The sequence below is a fragment of the Lagopus muta genome, chromosome 12 (genome assembly GCF_023343835.1).
Source record: "Lagopus muta isolate bLagMut1 chromosome 12, bLagMut1 primary, whole genome shotgun sequence".
NCBI lineage: Eukaryota > Metazoa > Chordata > Aves > Galliformes > Phasianidae > Lagopus > Lagopus muta.
The window spans coordinates 12,687,789-12,710,051 of NC_064444.1; the positions used below are offsets into that span (position 1 = coordinate 12,687,789).

Sequence of the window (22,263 nt, forward strand, 5' to 3'; positions counted from 1 at the left end):
TGTCAGGGGACTTCAGAGATTGGATTGTGATAATTTTATTCACTTTATTTATTTATTTTTAATGAGTCTAACATTAGAGAGCTCCTGTTCTAGACATCAGTAGTTTTGATTTTTGTGTTAGCTACTTCAAACTCCAGCACCTACTTACCTGTATTACTGTATTAATAAAACTTGGATAAGATTGCAGGAATTTGGGTAGCCTAATATCTATTTATGTAATCCAGCACTTAGAAGTTTGTTTTCTTACTGTTATTGCTCTACGCTGTTTGGGTTAAACTGTTAGAAACTGGTAAATACATTGGACTTTGACTCCTTTATAGTTGCTCATAGCTTGCTGCTGTTTTAATCTTTATCACTGCACACTAAAAAGCTGTTTTTCCTTCTTGATTTCTAATCAAAGATGATGATAGCAGACAATTACCTGTTCTGGTGTGGTAACATACAACGTGTTATTTTACAGGAGTTTTTCTTATACTAGTCATTAAATTTAGTCCTTCAGAAAGAGAAACTTGTCTACATCAACTCCTAAAGTACTGATGAAATGGTCTTTGTACAGTTTAGTTTATTTTTGAAGGGCCAGAGCAATAGCTCTACAATTATGACTGCTTTTCACTTTTTCATTGAGAAATCACTTCTTTCCTTGAATTAGTTAAATAGATTGAAAGTCCCTATGTTTAGTGTTTTCTTTTTTCATTTGTCAGCTTTTTCTTTCTCATCATTTTTGCTGATATATTGGACTCTGCTGGACAGCAATCATGAATAATTTTTGCTGTGCTGTCTTGGGTTAGCACTGATTTCTTCTGAGCTGGTCAGTGAGAATCTGGCCCTTGTGTAGTAATGCTGCAAGCAGGACAGCTGCTGCCTTTCACACAGTCTCCAGTCTGTTGTCTGTTGTAGGGGAAATGCTGAATGCTTCATCACACTTGAGTGGGCGTTATCTTTCTTGCTGTGATTAAAGCTAGTCCCCAGAGCACATTAACTTGTTCTTCCAAGTACAGCCATCCTCCAGATTTCTCCCTCCATATCACAACTGTTTTTAACGTCTGTCTCTGCGTAGCTACAGAGCTGTTTGCCAGCTCAGAGCAGTTGGGAGACACTTTTGAGTATCCTTCCTGACCAGAAGCAGAATAACAGTGTTGGAAAGGTCTGAACCAAAGTTAATGCATCCCAGGGAAATATGAAATATTGTTGTGATCCTTAGCTTTTGCATTCAAATTATTGTATATATACAGCTGGTTTGTAATGCAGAGAAATAGTTGTAAAACTGCTTGCATGCATTTTGTTTTCTTTGAGGCTGACCTACTATGTGCTCTTGAGTAAATAAGTCATTGAATCTTTCTGTGCTTTTGCTATTCCTGTACTTCCTTGTTCTACTGTTTATATTTGATCCATAATATTTCCGCTTTTTATATTGAAAAATAAAACCAAACATTTTCATGTATATTTCACTGCTTTAGCAATTAACCATTGCACAGAAAGATTCCAGACTGAGATTTTTCTGTATACTTTGCACTTGCTTGGGAAAGAATCATTCAATTCAGATGTGAAAACATGGACAATAACACAAACTTGCTATATTTTACAATTTCAATAAATATGATAATTTTATCTTCCAAACTACATATTAGACAAAACTTTAGTTCCATGTTAGATTTTACTATCAGCTTAGTGAATTGATTCTGTTCAGGTTGGCTGTGAATCCTTTGGGTTTTACATAACTATTTGGGCATTATGTCCTTTAATGTACAATTTAAAAAAGCACTCTGATCTATTAAAGCTGAAGTGCCTGAATACTACTTCTATATTTGTGCATAGCATTTCCATACAGAAATATGCCTTTTACGCATGTGGCTATGCAGTTTAAAATCATTAATTTTAAGTTTATGGTATGAATGCACCTTCATGTAAGACTAAAATCTGGTCATGCAGATCTTTCCCTTTTAATGAGCTTTTCATTTTATCTTTTGGACAAAAATCTGCATATATTTGCATAATTTATGTGTATTTTTAGAAAAGGTCACTGGAAATTGAACTTACAAAATGGTAAAACACAGCTTGGGTATATCCAAGTAACTCATATAAATATAAACAAGGGTATGTATCCCAAAATGAAGAACTCAGATGATCTGACTAAAATGTGATAAATAGTTTTTCTCATTGGCTAAGGAAAAGAAGAAACTCACGGCCACAAGAATGTATTCTCCAACCTTATGTTTTCTTCTGGAACTCTTTACTTTGAATTATAATTTATTATTACTATATTGACATTCATTTTCTCTCTTTCTGACTATGATGTAGTTTATCAATAGTATCGGTTGTAACTACAGAGTTCCTTTTGTGCAAAATAGTGCCAAGCTTTTTATTTATTGGGATATTACTCGCTGTTTACAGGGAGTGATATTTTGAGGTCTTTTACAGCATTTTAATACAACATCAGTAATTTTGTGTATGAGCATCAGGAGAAGAGAAGAGTAGGTTTTCTGAAGACAAAAACAGAGAATTCCAGATGAGCAGCTGCCTTCTTTTTCCACTCAGAAACATCTCTTACCTTTGCTATAAGTGTCATTCATGAACTCCTTTCCTTGTGACAGCTTCCTTGAGCTTAAATCCATGCAGTCTAACAATGGAGGGGAAAAAAAAAAAAACAATTTGCTGTGAATGGAATACTTGGTGAAATAAATAATAATTAAATATTACTTACAAGCTTTTCATGATCTCTGATCCTGATCTCTTGCCCTGAATCAATTCCAGACAGGCTGTGCTTGAGTTTGGATACAAATACATTTTAACTTTTCCTCGCAAAAACTAAATCTGGTGCGTTCCAGTAAAGTGAAAAATGTCAGAATGAAAGTGACCAGAGGATGCAAGTGGTAGAAAAACAATACAGCAATTAAATATATAAAAATCCATTGTTACCCTGAAAATACAAGAAGAATTCACAAAAAAAATAGTTATCAGGAAGCAAGATTTGCTCACTCATTTTTTTATGTGTCCATATCAGTGTGTTTTTTTTCCAGCAAATTTTTTTTTTTGCATTTTCAAATACTCCATATTACAGAATTTCAAGGAACTCCTTTAGAAGATTATTCAATGGGCAGACACATCTATTTATTAGCATTTTCTTTCCAAGTTCTGCCTTTGCTCGGTTTCATTCCATTTTTCCTCCCCCTTGGGCCACATAAAACAGTTTTTTCCTATTCTGGGTATTTATGTCCTTCAGACACTTAAGGACACTAAAGGACACTTAAGAGGCAGGAGATACAGCAGTTTTAACAGCTGTATGTCTTAGTAAAACAATTTACAATATATTTTCAAAATATAAGAGGAATAAAGTTTGCATGTGTATATTTAACTTTTAAGCTTAAGTGGATTTTTTTTTAGTGATTAAATCTTTTCAGTTGACCTGTGTTACAACAGTTGGATCAGTCCGGGACTTTGAATCATCCAAAATTTGTTCTGCTTTGAAGGCAAACCACCCTCTGAACTGTTTACTTCTTTCTGCTTAATGCAGTGTCAACTGGGGGACCAGATCTATCTTATTTTCTAATAGCATACTGAAATAGTTTTCTATGAGAAGTGCTGCAGTTTTTTACTGTACACATACAATCCTTTGTTGAGATTATGATTGTTTCCTACCATCAGTGATTCTTCTTTTTTCTTGTTCTACTTTCTAGCTCTCAGTATTGTTCTGTGTCTTGGAACTGCAGGTTTTCCACAAAAGAAAATTTGGCTGTGTCAAGGTAAGTGAACAAAACTTATTACAGACGTATTAGATTGCAAACATTCTTGTTCTTAAAAAGGTTGCTTTTATCTTTGACACTCTCTGGTGCTATTGTCTGCTTGTGTATGTATGTATGCTTCATGGTGAACATCTCCACCTAAGGAATTATTCAGCTAAAGCATGAACAAGACAGCAAAAAACTGCTTGACTATAAACCTAGCTTCATAAAAGAGATGCATCAGTGCTATCAGCACATATTTCTCCAAGATCCAGTAAACAGAAGTTATGCCATTACTTCAACAGGACCTATTTCCTCTTTTACGTTATTACTATATACTAATTCTATACTATTACTCTGATTATAACATCATAACTCTTGTAATCGTGAGAAAGAGTTAAGGAAACCTTTGAAGTTTTGCCTTTTTAAGAAAAAAAGGACAATGGTGCAGAACATTTAGAAAAAATGTAATCTGAAGGACTCAGGTAAATATCAGTGGAATTATATCTGGAAACATTACGCAAATTAGTAATTACTGCCCTGACATGGCTTATAGCAAATTAATTGTATTTGCATATATCAAGTATATATATGGAGATGTCAGTGTAATCTCTGTCAAATTCCATGAATCTATGAATCTGATAAACATCTGCAGACAGTACAAAAAGTGTGCTTAGTCAAGCAATTTGCCAGAAGCGCATAAAAACTGCTTCTTCCAACCCTTCCCTGTTAACTGAGCCAGGATATAAAACAGCATCGGCAAATGTTTGACTCTTGATCCAAAAGCAAGGAATCATTGCTAAGCTTTTCATAGAGTATACCTTGAATGTGTTATGTCCCGAAGAGCAAGATAGCAGACAACCAGATAGAATAGTCTTAAATACTTGGGATAAAGCTGATGTATGAAAATGTTTTAACATTATTGTTGCCGAATCCAGTTCTGTCTTCAGTAGAGTATATGTGGCTGATGAAGAAAATGTTGTCATCCTGGCAGTAAAAAAACCAGTTTGTGTCCAGGGTGATCTGCAAGTAATGTATTTTTCCAATGCTGACAGTGTTTGTCTTGATACAATTACTGGTGATTGTTAATGATTTTCATAGTTGCTGCTATAAACCAGAGCTGAAGTACTATGAACACAGCAAAAACTAAATATCATTTCAGATAGTTTTTACCTAGTGTAACGATAGTCCCTGTTTTTTGATTATTCAAAAGCAGCTGGAGATTCAATCACTGCTATTTGCCAGCTATGTTTTTAGACTGTGCAAGCAAGTAGTTGAAAACCCTCCTTTATAGGTAAAAAAATCCATACAGGCCTGAGCAGAAAAGACAGAAGGTACAGTGTCTTTTTCTTTCTGATACACTTGAAAAATAGTTTTTAAAAACAGCCTGAAGTACTTGATACTCTAATACTAAACCAGTCTGATTCTCTTGCCTAAATAATGTGAATTTGTACTTGCAAAATATTTTAAGATGTACATTTAGTAGAAAAGATTAGTACAGGCAAAGAACTTTATCACTAGATTGAATAGAAGTTGTTCGTACTATTCTAGATGGTTGAAGAAACTAATGTGAACTGCTTCTATAGACTTACTGAGTTTTCTGCAGTAGACACGGGGATAGTAGTGTCAAGACAGTGTATTCATATAAGATAAGGAAAATATCAATTTCAGGGATGCTCCAGTAGTCTCAACTGACAACACTGTTTTCATTTGAACTCATTTCACTGTTTAATAGTCTTTATTTTGAAAGACCATAGCCATGTATACGTTCAATTGGCTAAGCCTTTATAAGAATTTTGCATTCAAATTGGTCTTGGAGTTACTCATAGAATTTGGGAGTCAGTAAAATTTGAATGACAGTCATCAAATGAAGCCAAAGGGCTCAAAGATCTTCTATTTGTAAGTAGAGATGGGGGAGAAATATTTTTGCAAATCGTGCTTCTTTTATGTGCATGTTATGTCTCTATAATAGTTTTTTTTTTTCCCCTGATGGGATATCTGAACTATGAAAGGAGGCATCTGTTTTTCCACTTTCATTGATCAACTAAAGCAGTCACTTCCTTATTCCCATCCTCCTCATCTGTATCTTTTTGGCGGCAATCACATTTTCTGGGCAGCACTTCCAGCACTTCCTTGCCAGTCTATAAAGGCCAAAAGGAAGATTCAAACCAGTCTGGAGCTGAGTAGTCAGGTCATCTAATTTATCTCCTCTACACTGACTTTTTTCATCGCTTAAGATGTTGTTCTGTAGATGAGACAGTCTAATTAGTTACAGAGAGTATAATCCAGGAATCACTGCCTTCAGTAAGGTACTGTACTTCAATTTTAATGAAGTATTATGGAAGTCTTAATTTTAAATGAACTTCATTCACTACTGCTAGGATAACAATAATAATAGTAATAAACATTTATCTCGATAAGCATTTTATGATGAAAAAAATGAAGTGATACATAAATAACCAATAGCCAGAATATTTTAGAATGAGTGTTATCTGTTGTCTTCATGTTCTTAAAAATGAGGAAAGTGAGACTGTAGGTGACAGATCCACAGCAGTCCTGAAAAGAATAAAAATGTTCCAAGCAAATTTTATGTTTTCATAACTACTGGAATGTTTTGAAAACCTGTTCTGAATTTTCCAAAGCATAGCACTATTTAGAGGCAAAATAAAATTCTCTTTTTAGGATTAAAAAATAAAAAAAAAAATCTCAAGGGACATAACCAATACATTTAGAAATCAAAGAACAGTTTAAAGCTGACGATCTCCAGCCAGTAAGTATGGTTTCATAAAACTGGATGCACTTCCATTTTCCTCCTACTAGATGGGGGGCTCTGTAAGAACTGCTAGAGTTGTCCTTTATGTTTGTTTTCCATTAAATCAGTTAAATGTTATTGATTCTGAAGGTGATTCTTACTTCACGTAGTATTTGCCAAACAAAAAGCATGGCAACATTAGTGAAGGGGAATAAAATCAGTAACTCTTAATTATATATGCTGAAAATTATCTTCATGTTTTAGAGGAACGTAGTAACTGAGGAATTTACATCTTTCTGTCATAAATCTGCTTCTTTCCTGCTTCTGTTATTTTGTAAAATTTCCCCTTGAAAAACTTTGTTTTAAATCCCTAAAATTCATATAACAGGAAATTCAAAGCCCCAGTGAGATTCTTCACCTGAAGCTCATTTGGAGTGCATCAGTTTGTCAGATCCCAAAGGAAGGTGTTAAAGATATCTCAGATGGCCTATCCTCTGGAAATGCCTATTTATTTCCAATGGCATAGAGATCTCCCCTCAGACAGCTACCTCAGATACTGATGTCGGTGCAGACTCAGAGATTAAGCAGACAAGTGGAAATGCTCCTCCCTCTCTTTCCTGCCACCTGCCCTATGTCTTTCCCCTGACTTCAAGGACTTAGCTCCAATCTTTCATCCTCAATTAATACGAGAATGAAAGAATGATTTGCTTTCCAATTCTTCTTAAGAAGAGAAGCAATCATTTTGAAGGAAATCTGTAGATAGTTTATGTTAGTGCTCAATTACCCATCATTCAGACAAGAGTAAATATTAGGATTTGAGAATCTAGCACAAGTAATAGATTTTTCTTTTTTAGGGAAAACAGCCTATTTGCTTTACAGCCAAGCATTGACTGTTTCAATATGTTCAAGCCTAGGAGGCTGAAAACGACAACACAGATGTGATTCACATAGGGATCACCAGCATGGTGCTTCTGTGTTCTGGCTTGTTGGAAAGCTTCCAGGGGATTTAGGAAGAGAACATACTGCAGAAATGCAAACCATTATTTAGCCAATTAGTTAGGAAAATGTGTTGTTTCAGCATGATCAGATTTAGCTTTGTTAATTTTTATTTGTTCTCATTAAAATTTCCGCACACAGAACAAAATATTTAGTCACAGAGCTGTTATCTATAGTTAAAATGGCTATTTATCAATCAGATGTTGCTTGAGAATATCCTGTGTATGGAGGAGCTTACATATCTCCTAGGTGACTGTAGGAACAAAGTAGAACCATACTGCGTAACAGCAAGGCACATCCATTATTCTTTTAGCAGCGTGGTATTTGAGTATAGATCATGTTTTGTGCATGAAATTTATCTGATTATTTTGAACCTATAAAACCTAATTGAAACATTTTTAGTATTAGATTCTTCTTTCCTAGAAATTGCAGTATGTTTGGTCTGGGGAGAGGTGGAAGAGACCATAGAAAAATGCCCCTCAGCGATGTTGTTGTTCTTGCATAACATCCTTATGGACTGGTACAACTGAGCAATGCACAGCCATTTTTAAACGTGTAGGTAAATCACTTTGTTTTAAATAAGCATGAGACACATTAAGGTTTTCTTGGTCTTTAGATAATCTACCGTAGATGCAAAAATTTGTAGATGAGAATCAAAAGTGGTTTTACAGGAAGGACTTTCCTGGTTTTCCACATAGTAATGAAATATGATACAAAGCAGCACAGTGTCAATAAATCTACGGGATAAAGGTCAGGTTTACATCGATGGACAGAGCTAGCAAATACATTTGTTCCTGCAATGTCTGTGTTTTAAATGCCAACCTCTGATGAACCCAGTGTAGAAATACACTTTAGGGTTTGATGAGATGTCAGTTTTGTTCAGTGCTGATCAAATAAGATGAATGAAAGTGAAACAAGAACAAAAATATTACTTCTGTCATTTATTTTTTATGCATTACAGGAAGTGGGTCAGTCAGGGAGATTTCTCTTAAACAAATAGCAATCACTGCACAATATCACCCATTGATCTATTTCACAGCAGGCAATAGCCTTTTTGTCAGAAAGGACATACCATTCAAATACCACAGAATACATAGAAATGCCCATGACAGGTTTGAAAAGTATCTTCCCCTCCTTTTATTGCCAAGCCATCTCCTTTCACAAATCAATCTAGGCAGCAGAGGCAGGGCATTGCAAAAAAAAAACAACCAACCAGCCAATCAACCAACCAAACAAAAAAAACAGCTTTCAGTTCTATGATGAAGGCAGATATGCAATAAAAAAATGTAGCATAAATATTGCCTAATGTAATGGAAACGTAGTATTTGGCAAAATATAATTTGTTCTGTTACATGAACCTGAAAACATACCTGACAATTAGGCAATTGCAGAGGAGCAGCCCTAGCAATTTGAAGGCCCAGTCCTTAATCTGAGTAATGTGTCATATCATTAATTCATCATCTTCGTGAAACATTATCAGATGCTAGAGTCCATGTATCCCCCAGGACTATAACTGTTTGCCTTAAAATAAAATGTATTTTTGTGGATAAACTGTTTTGAAAATGTACCACTTGCTTTTATGCTTAATTTGGTTAGGAAATTATTTTAATGCGTTTAAATGCAGTATCCAGCTCTTGTTTTGAGTGATTCAAAGCAGCTATTATGTGTCTAAAGTAAAGCAGCTAAATTCATATATATGCACCAAAGTAAGTGGGTTGAGTTCCTAAGCATTTATGACCCGTGTGGAGGTAAATGTTACTTCCAGTTTATCACCTACATGTTGGCACAGCTAAAGAGCAACACAAAAATGTTCTAGTAATATTTTACTGTTGAATTTGGAATGTCTGGTTTGTATCCATTATTTATTCGAATAACTAAATTACTTCAATTTGCTTGACAAGATATCTTTGCTGATCTTAAAATTCATGAATTATCATATTCAGAAGATGTGTATTTCAGTGCAATGACATCTGTAAATAGAACTGATTAGATTTAATTCAAAAGACATTTGTCTACTGCTTTGGCATGTTATTTGTGGAGGTCAAATAAACTAAATCATAATGAATGCCTGAAATCAAGTAAGCATTCATCTAGTAATGGAAGTGAGATGTGTGAGAAACCTCTCAGCTCTAGCTGAAGTCTGGGTTTATCGGCAGGCTATAATCTTGAGTATCATGTTTCTTTTTAGAGATAAGAATAAACCTCCTCTTCAAAAATGCAGAGGAAAATTACAGCACTTGTGAAAGGGAAAATTTGGTTATAAGAGCATAATAAATTGAGGAGAAAGAGACCTGCATCTATATGGCTGATTCATTCCTGCTGAGTCTACTTGTTGGATTAGTTGCAAATATTTAAGCATTTACCATTCAATATAAAAACACTACAGAGCTTAACCGTGATAACCACCATACCACTCATTAGTTAGAATTACCTGTGTTACCCTTGCAATGATAAGAAATGCCAGTAAAAGGTAATACAGAATTTGAAGCTTCAAATTTATTGTTTATATTGTAAAGTGTATTCTTTTTCTTTTTTTTAACAAAGAAACAAAACACACTATATATAATTCCACTTAAGTTCTCAATAGATATCGAGCTCTTCAGAGTTGTTTTAGAATTGAGAAGAATTTAATGGCAAGGGAAAGCAGAGAATGATTGTTGTAGCATAACAAATGACTTATATGATCTTTTCTCCTTTGTAATATTGGGTCTGGGTAATTTTGTAATAATCGTAATATTGGATTTTAGCTTTACTTTCCATTAGGAATTCTCTTATGTGATATAGCAATACATATTATTATTATTGTACACCTGTGCATTTATCAGCACCACAAAAATGAGACAAAGTGTGGATTTTTTTAAAAGAGTAGACATTCTCAAAAGAATTAGTGTGAAAATTTCCATTTTGTATAGGAGGACTGAGATTTTTTCCATTTCTTAAACCTTCCAACTACTAGTCTGTTAGTACTCCATCATTCATCTGAAGTGATCTTGCATCATACCTCTCGCTTGACAGATTAGTGCTGAGGTTTGGTGTCAGGACCCAGAACACGTCCCTTCCACATGATGGCTTAGCTGCCGGCGCTGGGAACCTGCTGTAGTTATGTCCAATAACAAAAATCATGAAACTAGGACAAGCTAACTGTAGCACTGTGTCTGCAAGGAGAGCCAACTGAGCAGTGCTCCTGAGGGTCATCCTGGCTGAGTGATGGGGCAGACATGCCTGTGTCCTGCCCTGGTCCAAACTCTGTTCGAGGGGCTTGATTCTCAGATCACTCTATCTAGTGATCTGAACTCTGGGTTAAGCCTGGTTCCCTTTCCAGATCTGCTCTGCTTGTCTTGCTCAGGAATGGTGGGACTGCCTTTTCATCTGTGAAGCCTCTGCTGCTGCCTGCCTTGTTTTCTCAATGGGTCTCTGGCTCTGCTCACCACTTGAAGTAGTGCATAAACCACTTTGTCAGCCCAACTAAAGAAGAAAAGAGGAGTTACCTCCAAAACTGGAAGTGAAATGGGCAAAGCAAACCCAAAGGAGGCGGTAGAGCTTCCTGTAAATTATCACTGATCCAAAAGAACTTGCTTTTTGTAGGCCTTTCTTTTGACCAACCTATGAATGTCTTACCTAGTTACCAGATAAGTATTAATTGTACCAGGGGAAGGAAAATAGTATCCTATTGCTCTTTTGTGAGATAAAACTCTCTTGATAAACAGGAACCATTCATATTGCACATAAATAACTCTCAAGTTTAACTATACCTAATTTCAGATGAACTTCTTAGCAGCTGCAGACTTTATGGAAGTCTTCCAGATGTGTATCAGAAACCCTAATGCAATATCCTTCATGTGAAAGGATATCCTTCAGCTACAGTTTCCTTCTCTGAACTATTCGCTAACTTATTTTTCTCCCTCAAATGTCTGTCAGATCGTTGATCTGTCTAAAGCACTTTCTTTCCCATCATTAACATAAGTAATTGACCTTAATAATAATATTAATATTAACTTATTAATAATGACAGAGAACAGAGAAGTGTGGAGGGAACTCTGTATATCCACACAGTGGGGTTCTTGGCTGTGTCCTCATTTATCCTTGCAGATGAAGTAGTTAAGTGTGTTCAGGACGATGACTTTAGTGGCTGTGTTTAGGTCATATTTGTATTATTTTCTATTTTGACAACAGCAAATACTTGGTTAACACACTGCAAACTATCCCATTGAATTCTTTTATCCCCAACAAAAAATTTGACTCATGTTTGTTGACTAAGCAATTGTTCTTACATATTGTTTCCAGTTGTACTTAATAAACGACTTTAATTTGCAGCACGCTGCGTGCCTATATCTCTACAACCCTGTGCAATAATTTGTATATTTCCTCTCAATAGTTTAATTGTTTGTAATTGTCATTTTTGAAGGTAACTTCTTGATAATTCAATTGAACAGGTTTTTTTTTTTCCCTTGCTTTTCAATAGTAAAGTTTTAGGTATGTTTTATTCAAATTATCCAAGGTACTTCTTTTACATCTCTTTCTAATCTGGTTAACAAACAGTACTATTCTTACTTTTCCTTTGGGAAACAAAGAAAAAGCACCACAAAAACGTATTTCTTTACGTAAATGCAAACAAGGCCATTTAATTAGGTTTGGTAGCGTAGCTGATGAATGGTCTGTATATACTATAAATGGAGTATATATATCATGTATACATACACTTTAGTTAGAACTTTACAGCATCTTAATATGTCTGTGTAAAGAAAGGCTTTAGTTCCAAAAAGCTGCTGCTTAATCAAATTTTACAGGGGTTTTTAGTATTCTAAGTTCTACAGAATGGTTCCTGTAACTTCACACAGGAGAAAATTGTTATGTAAAGAAAATTATTTACTAGATGGCTAAATGAAAACACACATGAAGAAGTGGTAGGTGCCTAAATTTTTTTAAATCTGCCCTGAAGTCTAATTCATGATGAATTGCTCAGTGTATGAAATAAAATATCTGTTGATGGTATAGGGAAGGGAACTTTGAGAAGATAGTATTGGTGTTTTGCATTTTTTGATACTGGTGATTTCTGCTTGTCAATGTCTAAAAAGGTGTTAGAAAAGGATTCTAATCTCTTCTAAGAATAGACTTTGACTCCGCAATCTCATTATAAAACGAAAACAACCCATCTACATCAGTGGGTATATAACTTAAATATAAAACATGTATTGATTTTTTTTTTTTTAAGATAAATCAACCGTGCCAACTGTTCATGTCATTTTCTTGCACCTAATTTTCTATCTCTCACTGTTGTGCAATTTTACATCACTTCTAAGATGAAATAATACATCTAAAAGCTGTTTCAACCCTCGTTAGCTGATGAAGACTTTTTTTTTTTAATTTGTTTTTGTGGGTGTTTGTTTTTTTTTTTTTTTTTAAGACAGTATCCTGTATTAAATATTTTCTAACTGTCCATTTCCATTTCCAGTGTGTTTTCAGTGTGTTTTATGTATCTTACATAAATACAGTTACACCTAGGCATAATATGTCTGCTGGTTTGAATCACACTGAGATGCAAGAAAAAAGACAAAATTCTTATTCAGGTTTTAGTTTTTCTCCAGTGCTGTCACATCACTTCCAACTAGGTTAGTGACACAGAGATTGGGAAGGGAAAGATCAGTCTGTGTCTACTTATTCTGCTCAGTCTACTGAAAGCGCTCTCCTCGCAGTGTGGGCATTCTGTCTGGTCAGTTCATCAGAAGTAGCTGAGTCAGGTATCATAAAGCAGCTGACCTAAATCTACTTGCAAGTAGCTCAGGCACATCATGCTCATTGTTTAATGTTTACAAGTTTATTGCAGCAATAGAATACTATAAAGCTTTATCTTGTCAATACTAAAACACTACTGCTTCTTTAAACAAACCTGTCTAGAGACTATCCAACTATGAGGACAGTTCTGAAAGTAATGCCTCCTGTTTTATTATATCAGAACATCAGAGGCTGATGTTGGTGGTAAGGCAGTAAAGGTTGAACCTTCCCACCAGTACTCCATTACATTTTGTTGCTGTGTGAGATGGCAGCTGCGGGGCAGTCTGACAGAATGGCATCTGACATGGGAGTGCCTGTGAAGCAAAGGTGTGTCATTGAGTTCCTCCATGTGGAAAAAATGGCACCCGCTGACATTCATCAACGCTTGCTGAATGTTTGTAGAGACCAAACATTGAATGTGAGCACAGTGAGTGCTGCGTTTCAGCAGTGGTGACAGCAACAGTGTGTCACCTCCTCTGGTGCAAACCTTTACAAGTGCAGCATGCAGGCTCTTGTTCATTGCTAGCAAAAATGCATAGCTAATGGTGGTGACTATGTTGAAAAAATAGTGTTTTGTATCTGAGAATGTGCTCTATTAAAGTGTTGTTCTGCTGTTTGTGTCTGTTGTAGTTTCCATAAAAATAAATAGGAGGCATAACTTTTGGAGCAACATACATATTATGTGTTTTGAATTGAAAATGAAGGAGTCCAAGGATAGAATTAGAAGTAATATTTCAGGAGAGAATGTCTGAAGAATATTATTGATAGGAGATTTTGCACTGCCAGCCAAGGTTATTAAATCAGAAACTAGAGAAATCCTGAGAGAAGACAAGCATGTGATTCATGCAAGGAAAAATACTTTGAAGGGCATAAAACATAGTTAAATAATATTCATTGTGCAGGTGAAAGAAAATCATCTCCATGAAAATCTGAAGTAACATCTCCCATTGAAAGTGTCAAAAATAATCCTTTCAGATATGAATGATACGCTTGCAGAACTCAGAATGAATTTGGATGCAGGGTGAGAAACTGGACAGTGACCTAGCAATTGTGTGAGATTGACGTAGTACAAAAGAAAGGTGGCTGGAATGTACGAATTACTGAACAATTTCTTTAGTGTTGCATGTCAGCATGAGGTAAGCCACTCTGGAAAGGATTTAAAAGAAAATGAACTGAATAGGTAGAGCTCTGAAAGGGTAGCTTCAATGGCTAACCACATGACCACGATTAAAGCACTGTGAGAATTTGGACAACAGCCTTGCTGATCTCAGAGATGCTCAGTTTGGGAGGAAAAATTAAGTGTGAGTTTATGAAGAAGGCGGTGAAGATGAGGCCACTGTCAGAAACAGGGATTAAGGAGTAGTTTAATTATCACAATCAGAAACCGTCAGTGAATCTACAGGAGCAAAACTGCAGTGAATTGTAGAATAAATATGAGATTATTTGGAAAAATGTGAAATTACTGTCTGGTGCTGTGTGCTGATCTGGTAGGTGAACCTTCATTAAACCAAGTGAAGGAGATTTAAAGAAGGGAAAAGAGAAAGGGAGAAACGCAATAGTTTTTCTTGGGTAAAAAAGTATTATTGAAGATGATGTTCATGGATTAATACTTAGTAACAATCCAACTTAGAGGAGCTCTACTGAAAAAAATACTGTAATACCCACATCATACGTTGTATGCCAAATAGTTTTATTCCTGGTCAGAATGTATGTAGTTTCCAAAGGGATAATTTTTGGCAAGTACAGAGCAGACAGTGGACCTAGCTTTGCCTGAAAAGTCATTATATTTTGTATAAGATTTCTGCTACTACTCTTGAATGCCTATTTTAATTTCTTTTAGTATGAAACTAAAGGAATCATGTTTCAAATGCAATTTATCAAAAGCGTTGAAACAGTACAGTTCAATCAAAATTGCTTCAACTATCTCTAAATAAGAAATGCGTCCATTTTGCATGCTGTTAAAATGCACATTTGTGGTAAACCCCCAATGTGTCTGTCTTATCTGTTTTGCTTGTTTAAACCAATAATCTCTACTTAGAAAGGAGTGGGAACTCTGCAATTCTTTATCTTGTTCACTTCGTGCTTTTGACTCTTGGATATGAAATTATTTTTTACTTTTAAATTGTTTGCTTATAAAAAAAAATCTTGTCTTTATGTTTTTGTGTTGGCTGTGCAACTGTTGCCAGAGATGCAGACTGTAGGAAAGATTGAAGAATATATTTGACCTGAAAACTCTAGTTACCTAGAACTACTTGAACATGGTTACACGGGTATATATGCCTGCATGCTTCAGGGGGAAACATTTATTTTGAGCAGAGGGAACGTTCATAAGATCTGGTAGGTGAAATCATGACCCAAGAAATTAGTGATGAGTTCTGTGTTGCTTTCAAACAGACCTGTACTTGAACGCATAGAACAAGCTAGTGTTTCTGCCAATTTTGCTAACCTTCTGCTAATGTGGGTGGTGGTTTTGTTTTGTTTTCCGGTGGAATCTGAGGAATCCATATTATAGGATAAAATGGTAGAGTAGATTTTGTTGATGGTTGGAGGAGCAATAGTACCATTACCATTGCTTGGTTGCTTCCTTTAGAGCTTCATTTCCTTCAGTGGTAGCATAAAAGAAAAAAAGAAATATTTCAGGACTACTGAATTCTCTCCCAGCCTAAGTAAGCATTCTAAATTTTGCTTCAAAAGGTAAATATTTTTGGAAGGCCGAGAGGAAGACATGAACATATGCTCTTGAAAAGCATGTGTGTTTTAGGAGCTGTTGTCCCAATAACTTGCACTGAAATGCAATCCTCTAAGTGCACAAATTCTTTCTGAAAACAGAATTTTGGTGATTTTTGAAAAGCTTCCCTATTGATTTTCTTCAGTGTCAGTGGAATTGATCAACAAAAGCTTTGTTGTGTTGGAAGAGATTATTTTAGCAGCTTCCACATTTAGCTATGTGTTTAGAAAAATGCAGCTAACTTTCTGTTTACGAAAACAGAAGCAGTTGATATGACAAGATACTGAAACAGAATGTATTATATTTCCTTGCAGATTGCACTTTTGCATTAATGAACTGTCAGGAAACCCCAGGGAATACAACCAAAGAGGTATTTATTCTTCTGCCTATATGGTTCAATTAAATATCCTACTAATTAATTCAGAATTACTTTACCACTGTAAATAGTTCTTGTGAAGTGTTTACATCATTGTCCCTCTAACACAGCAAACAAGGCAAAAATGGCAACTTCTTGGTCTGTATGTTATCTGGTGCATAGGAAAATAGATCTCCATTTCTGATAGTTTGCTGTGTTTCTAAAATCAAGCACATAATTCCAATCCCACTAAGATCCATTTAAATTTCATAGAATCATCATGGAATTGTTTGAGTTGGAAGGAAGCTGTAAAAGTTTTCTAGTTCAACTACTCTGTGATGAATGGGAACACCTACAGCTCGACTAGGTTTCTCAAAGCCCCGTCCAGCTTGGCCTTTTATGTGTCCAGGGAAGGGGCATCCACCACCAATGTGGGCAACGTGTTCCAGTGGTTCACTGCTATGAAATCAGGTAGAACAGACTGTATAAACAAGATCAAAATCAAGTTTAATTCCAAAAATCTCTATGAATATGGGACATAATTGTCTCCTGCATTGCCTCTCATGACTCCTTGCAAAATTCTTTGTTTTTCTTTAATATTAATAATCTGGCTGTATGTCACCTTGTAATTGCACAACTCTGCTTTCAAGGTTCTGAAACTTAATTTCTATTCTGTATTGGAATACCAAACTTTTGGGACTTATTTATAAAGCAGAACCTCACTGATTATTCTAAAACTGAAAGTTCAATTTGTCTTTTCTCGAAGAAATTAGAAAAAAAAAAAACATAATCAGTAAAAGAATTCCAGTAGGACAGCACTTAGTTGCTTGAGCAGCGGGAAGCTTCAGCCACTGTTAGAACTCGACTTTTAGAAAATGCTTCTTTTGCTACAGTTTTGGATTGTTAATGCATGTCTTTATGGCTAGCAGATTTTGTTAGTTTTGTTGCTTGTTTGTTGTTTTAGTATGGTTTCTAAGTGGATGCAGATGAGCCAAAATACAGTAAGAAATCTTTTCCTTTACAATTTCAATCCCAGTCTTGAAAATGCCATATCTGTGATTTATATTATAAATTTCATGCACACTGTGCAGTTTAGCACTTCATTTTTTAGTGTATTTTCCCTGACTTCCACTAATAACTCACATTTCATTCCTCTTCTTTTTAGAGGATTGTAAAAAATGTGTTTTAACCAGACTCTGAAGCCCCAGGCCCATAAATACTGAGAACTTTTCAGGAGGCTAATTCCTTCATTTCTCCCATGCCATAATTGCTTATCTCATTAAGAGATTGCTCCATTAAATTTATATTTGTATTTTTTTACATCTTATATTTGAAAACATGAATGTATAATGTCTCCCTGGGACTCTGCACCATTATGATGAAAGATACAAGTGCAGTCTAAGACAGACATGTTTAATTAGTGAGCAAACTTGACATTTTCAGTGTTTAGGCTAGACAGGGAAAAAGCCAAGAGCAAATTAGCATGTTTTTTTCCTTAATTTTATTTTTTAGACTGTATACAGAAAATAATTTATTGAACTGAAATGAAAATGAAAGTTCTCTACATAGTTCTCTACATAGAGAGAAGTACATAGTGGATAAAATACTATAAGAATTAGGACTTGGTATTTAATCACAGATCCAAATATTCCAAATACTTAGATAGGAGCAATTATATCATTTTTGAATGACATCTCAAATGCTGTAGGCAGCAGTGGCAGACCCACATCTTAGCTAATAAAATATATTAAATAATCTCCTATTGAAACCCAGAATGACCTTCTGAGATCTATTTTTTTTACTCTTAATAAAAATTGTTGCATGTATTATTGGAGGCATTTTATGCTTCTAAGACTATCTAAAGAGATACTGGAGGTAGTTTCAAGCTTACAAGAATAGGTAGATACAACTCAGTTTCAGAATTGTTCTGCTCCTACATAATACCAAAATAAGGATGAGATACTCAGAAATGACTAGCTTGCCTTACGTATGTGAGATTTCAGAGTTATGTAACATTTAAAGTGTTGAGCTCTACAGACTCAAGCCATTCATTTTGCTTCAGGTGAGAGCAGAGACTTTTACACATACAAAAACTATGAATAGAAAATATTACTTTTAGATTTTAAGAAATTCTTAAAAGGTCTAAATGCACATGTGGATTTTTTTTCATTCAGAGTGGCAAGAGCTGATCTTGGCTATGTGCTATGTGGCTTGTAAAATTAACTCACTGCTCCATGTGTGAGATTCAGTGGATTTAGCTCTGCAATGCTTTGAAAAGTCTTTTGGTGAGGTCTAAAGTCAGCATAAAGCATTGACTTGACCTTTAACAAACTGCCAAAATAGAAAATGTAACATGGAAAATCTTCACATTCATAGCAGTGGTATATTATTTATTCAATAAAGATGGTACATTGTGTTACACTATGGCATAAATCAATGAGATGTTGGTTGAGCATTTCATAAAGAACTGCCTCTAAGCTAATACACTTTTACAGTGATATTGTTTTATCAAAGAGTTATACCAGTTGGTTAATACCAAAGAAAAGAGGCAACTCCCATACGTTAAGAAAGATACAGTGATACTGTTGATAGTTTCTCTGTTCTTCTCGTAAGTGCCATCATTTCACATCAGTTCTGAACTAAGAGCTAGTGTTTTGACCTCTGCTTCCAGGACGCTTGTTTGAATCTGATCAGCATTAGTTGTATGTGGTCTTTAGCATCTAAAAATTGGTTAGATGCAATGCGTTAACTTCATTTTGTATTTATTGAGGTCTGGTGATTGTCAAGTCAAACCATCAGAATTCAATCAGGGTGTTTGTTTCTGACTTGGACATTATTTAGTGGGTACTGGTGGTGAAGTTCAGAGTCAAATGCTTTTGTTAGTTGTGGTAACAAATTAATGGACGGCTCTGTAATGTTAGCCCTGTTTTTCCTAATTTTAACATATTAAGATTTGCTTATATATTTGTTGCCAATACTGTCCAAATACACACCAATAGGCATTTAAAATTAAAGCGAGTGTGATCTTATGTCACTTGATAGCTTTCCCACCTCTTTCCATTTTTAGTCTTTCATTGTGGTTCCTAATGGTCATCAGATCTTTACAGAATTAAAGGCCTTATGCCTTGGAATTAATTTATACCAGCCTACAATGTTACAGAATCAGTTCTGTAGTATTTTATACTTCCTTCACTATTGTATAACAGTGTCATATAAGAAGGCAAACCATTCAGGCTGGCAGATTGAATCTCCTTCTACTAATTCTGTACAGTATTCCTCAGCAGATCATTAAGGCTTGTGGTCAGTTTTTGGGTTCTGTTGCTGAGGATTTTTTTTTTCCTCAACTGGCAATAGAATTTTCGTTCTTTGAAAATCTGTTATACATTGATGGGTAATGAGTGATTCGGTAGAAAGGAGCAGGAATTTTTCAATTTCACAAACATTTTTAATATGGGCTGGAGAATGAAAGAGGAGAACCTGCAGAATCTGGGAGTTAGGGCCCTTAGGATTTAGTGAAGGCCAACTTTCTCATCTGTGAAGTTGTTTTTCATTACATCTGACATTTTTTGAGGGTGAGTTTTGTTACAGACTATTAGCCTATGGCACTGGGCTGGGAAGATGAGACTTCACTGAGATGCAGTACAAATAATAAAAAAAAAAGAGCGAACAATTGAAATTACAGGGTTATTGGTATCTTGTTGTCAAGGTAGCTTGAGGTTGGTTTTGCACAGAGAGGAATTCAGCTTGCTTTTGAGTGTGATACTGAGAAATGAATTCTGCACCCATTGTGCCCCTACACTAATTATCAAACTTTCTGAGAAACAAAGAACAAAACTGAACCAATTCTTTTTAGCTTTCACTGTTTAACTCTTGTCGTGCCTTTCTGGATGTCTGTTGATAGAATTGAAGGTTTTCAGTGTAATCGATTACAGTAAGTGTCTGTTTTGTCCTGGATAATATATATTCCTGGAAGGAACAGAACAGGTAGCTTGTCAGTAGATTGTTACTTCAGGGATGTAACTTTGGATTTTTAAGAGTCAAGTTCCTGATTTCACTGCCACTTACTTCGAAGGGAGTGAGCCCGTGTCAGCAAGGAATTAACAATTGCCTGCGTGGCTTCTGAGTAGATAATCAAGTAACAATCATGTTGAAGTCATGAGACATTACCAACGTATTAAATGAAAGAGGATCCAAGAAAGGATATTTCTAGAATAATTTAAGGAGAAACTTCTGAGAAACCTAAAGATACCTTGGTTCAACCTTCCTCCATAAGTGCAAGGCATTAAGCGACTGAGCAGATGTTTGCTGCCTGAAGGATGTTTATAAACAGTAGGCACAAGAAAGATTTCAAAATTGTCTCGCTAAATATTGTCTGGAAGAAAAAAGTATGTGGTCCAACATATATTCAAGGTGTTATGATTAGGCAGGAATATAAAAAGGGAACAAATGGCTTTGTAGTAGTTTGCATCAAAGGACTGTAAGTTTACTATGAGTTATCAAAAGTATTGCCATGAAATGTATCAAGAGATGAATAATCAGGAAAACATATTTTTACTGTGCTGTTTACCTGCAGTACTGTGACTAGTTTTAGTTCCTGAGTGTTAAATAAAAAAGTTTGGATCACTAGAACTTTTACATGTTTAAATCTCTTATTGTTTTGTCTTGGATAGCCCTTACATTTAGTTGCATTTTCTGGATCTCTGATCTGTCTTCTGAAGAAATGGCTGTAAAAGAAAGGAAATAATTTATTTTCTATATCAATGGTAATTCAGAAAGCAGTATTATCTTTGTATTGCAGTGAGGACATTCAGATTAGTTACTGGAAAACCTTTTAAAGGTAATAATAGTGGTGCATTGCAATAGACTGCCTGGGGAGGTTTTAGAATCCTCCTCATAGTTGGAAGTTTTTAAAAAGACAGTCTAGACAAACATCTGTCAAGATTGATATGTTTGATCTTGCCCTGGGACAGAGGATGGATGAAATGACCTCTTGAGTTCCCTTCCAGCCCTGTTAGGAATCTATCAAATCATGTTTAGGCTCCCAGGGGAGAAAAGAATTATCCAAGCACAGATAATCTGCTGCAAATGACCTTTGATAATTTCATTGACAACAATTTGGAAGTGATCTCAGAGTATAACTAGTGATGATTAAATGAAATTCTCCAAACTACCATTAATCAGTAATTTCTTCCATTATAATTCTGTGTACATTTCTAGGCTAACTGTATGCCCATATGACTTAATGCTTTTTGTAAAACATAAAATTAAGATTTTGTGATAAAAGAATCTTTACTTAAAAAGACTTATCCCATTGCAACAGAATTGATCCTAATTTCTCCAAGACTAGCCCATCAAGAGAGAATTTTGATAAACCTGTGTCTCTCTGGATAATGGTCTAGCTGCAGAAGACTGTATGACTTGTTTGGAAGAAGATTGGTGTCCTCATTTCACATGTCGAAAGACAGCTGGAATTTGACTTAAGAGTTCATCTGTAATTGGCAGCTCACTAAAGATGATAACTTCTTTTTTTTTTTTTTTTTTCTGCAATTCTCTGGAGCAATGTTTTTCAATCATTCACAATTTTGAGACCTTAAAAAGTTCCACAGATTATGTTGACTGCAGACTAGTGATAGTAAGTTAATTAACTTGTTTAGTGTTAAAGGAATGGCAGTGGTTATCAGGAAAAGAACACAGCGGTTTGAGATCATAGGTGTCTACATCAAAGATTGATGTCAGCTACTGTAGAGCTGTACTGTACATAGATATGCAGTAGACTATAGCATCAAAGGACAAGGGCAAATTCTTCTAACAATTTTAAAGATACCATTTTATTTAACAAGTAGATAAAAGAGTTTTGTGAGAAATACTGTTAAAATATAAAAACAAAAAAAATGAAGAGTTTTCATAGAACAACAAGATTTCAGATTGGAGGAGACTTCAG

General features: G+C 35.2%; 1 long non-coding RNA gene across 1 annotated transcript in view; it reads left to right on the forward strand.

Moving 5' to 3' along the window:
* LOC125699148 (uncharacterized) overlaps positions 1 to 22,263 on the forward strand; it is a 126,205-nt gene that overhangs the window by 50,129 nt on the left and 53,813 nt on the right. The window contains exon 4 of the long non-coding RNA XR_007379455.1: positions 3,675 to 3,740. This is a non-coding gene — a long non-coding RNA (uncharacterized LOC125699148). The remainder of the gene's footprint in view (positions 1 to 3,674; positions 3,741 to 22,263) is intronic.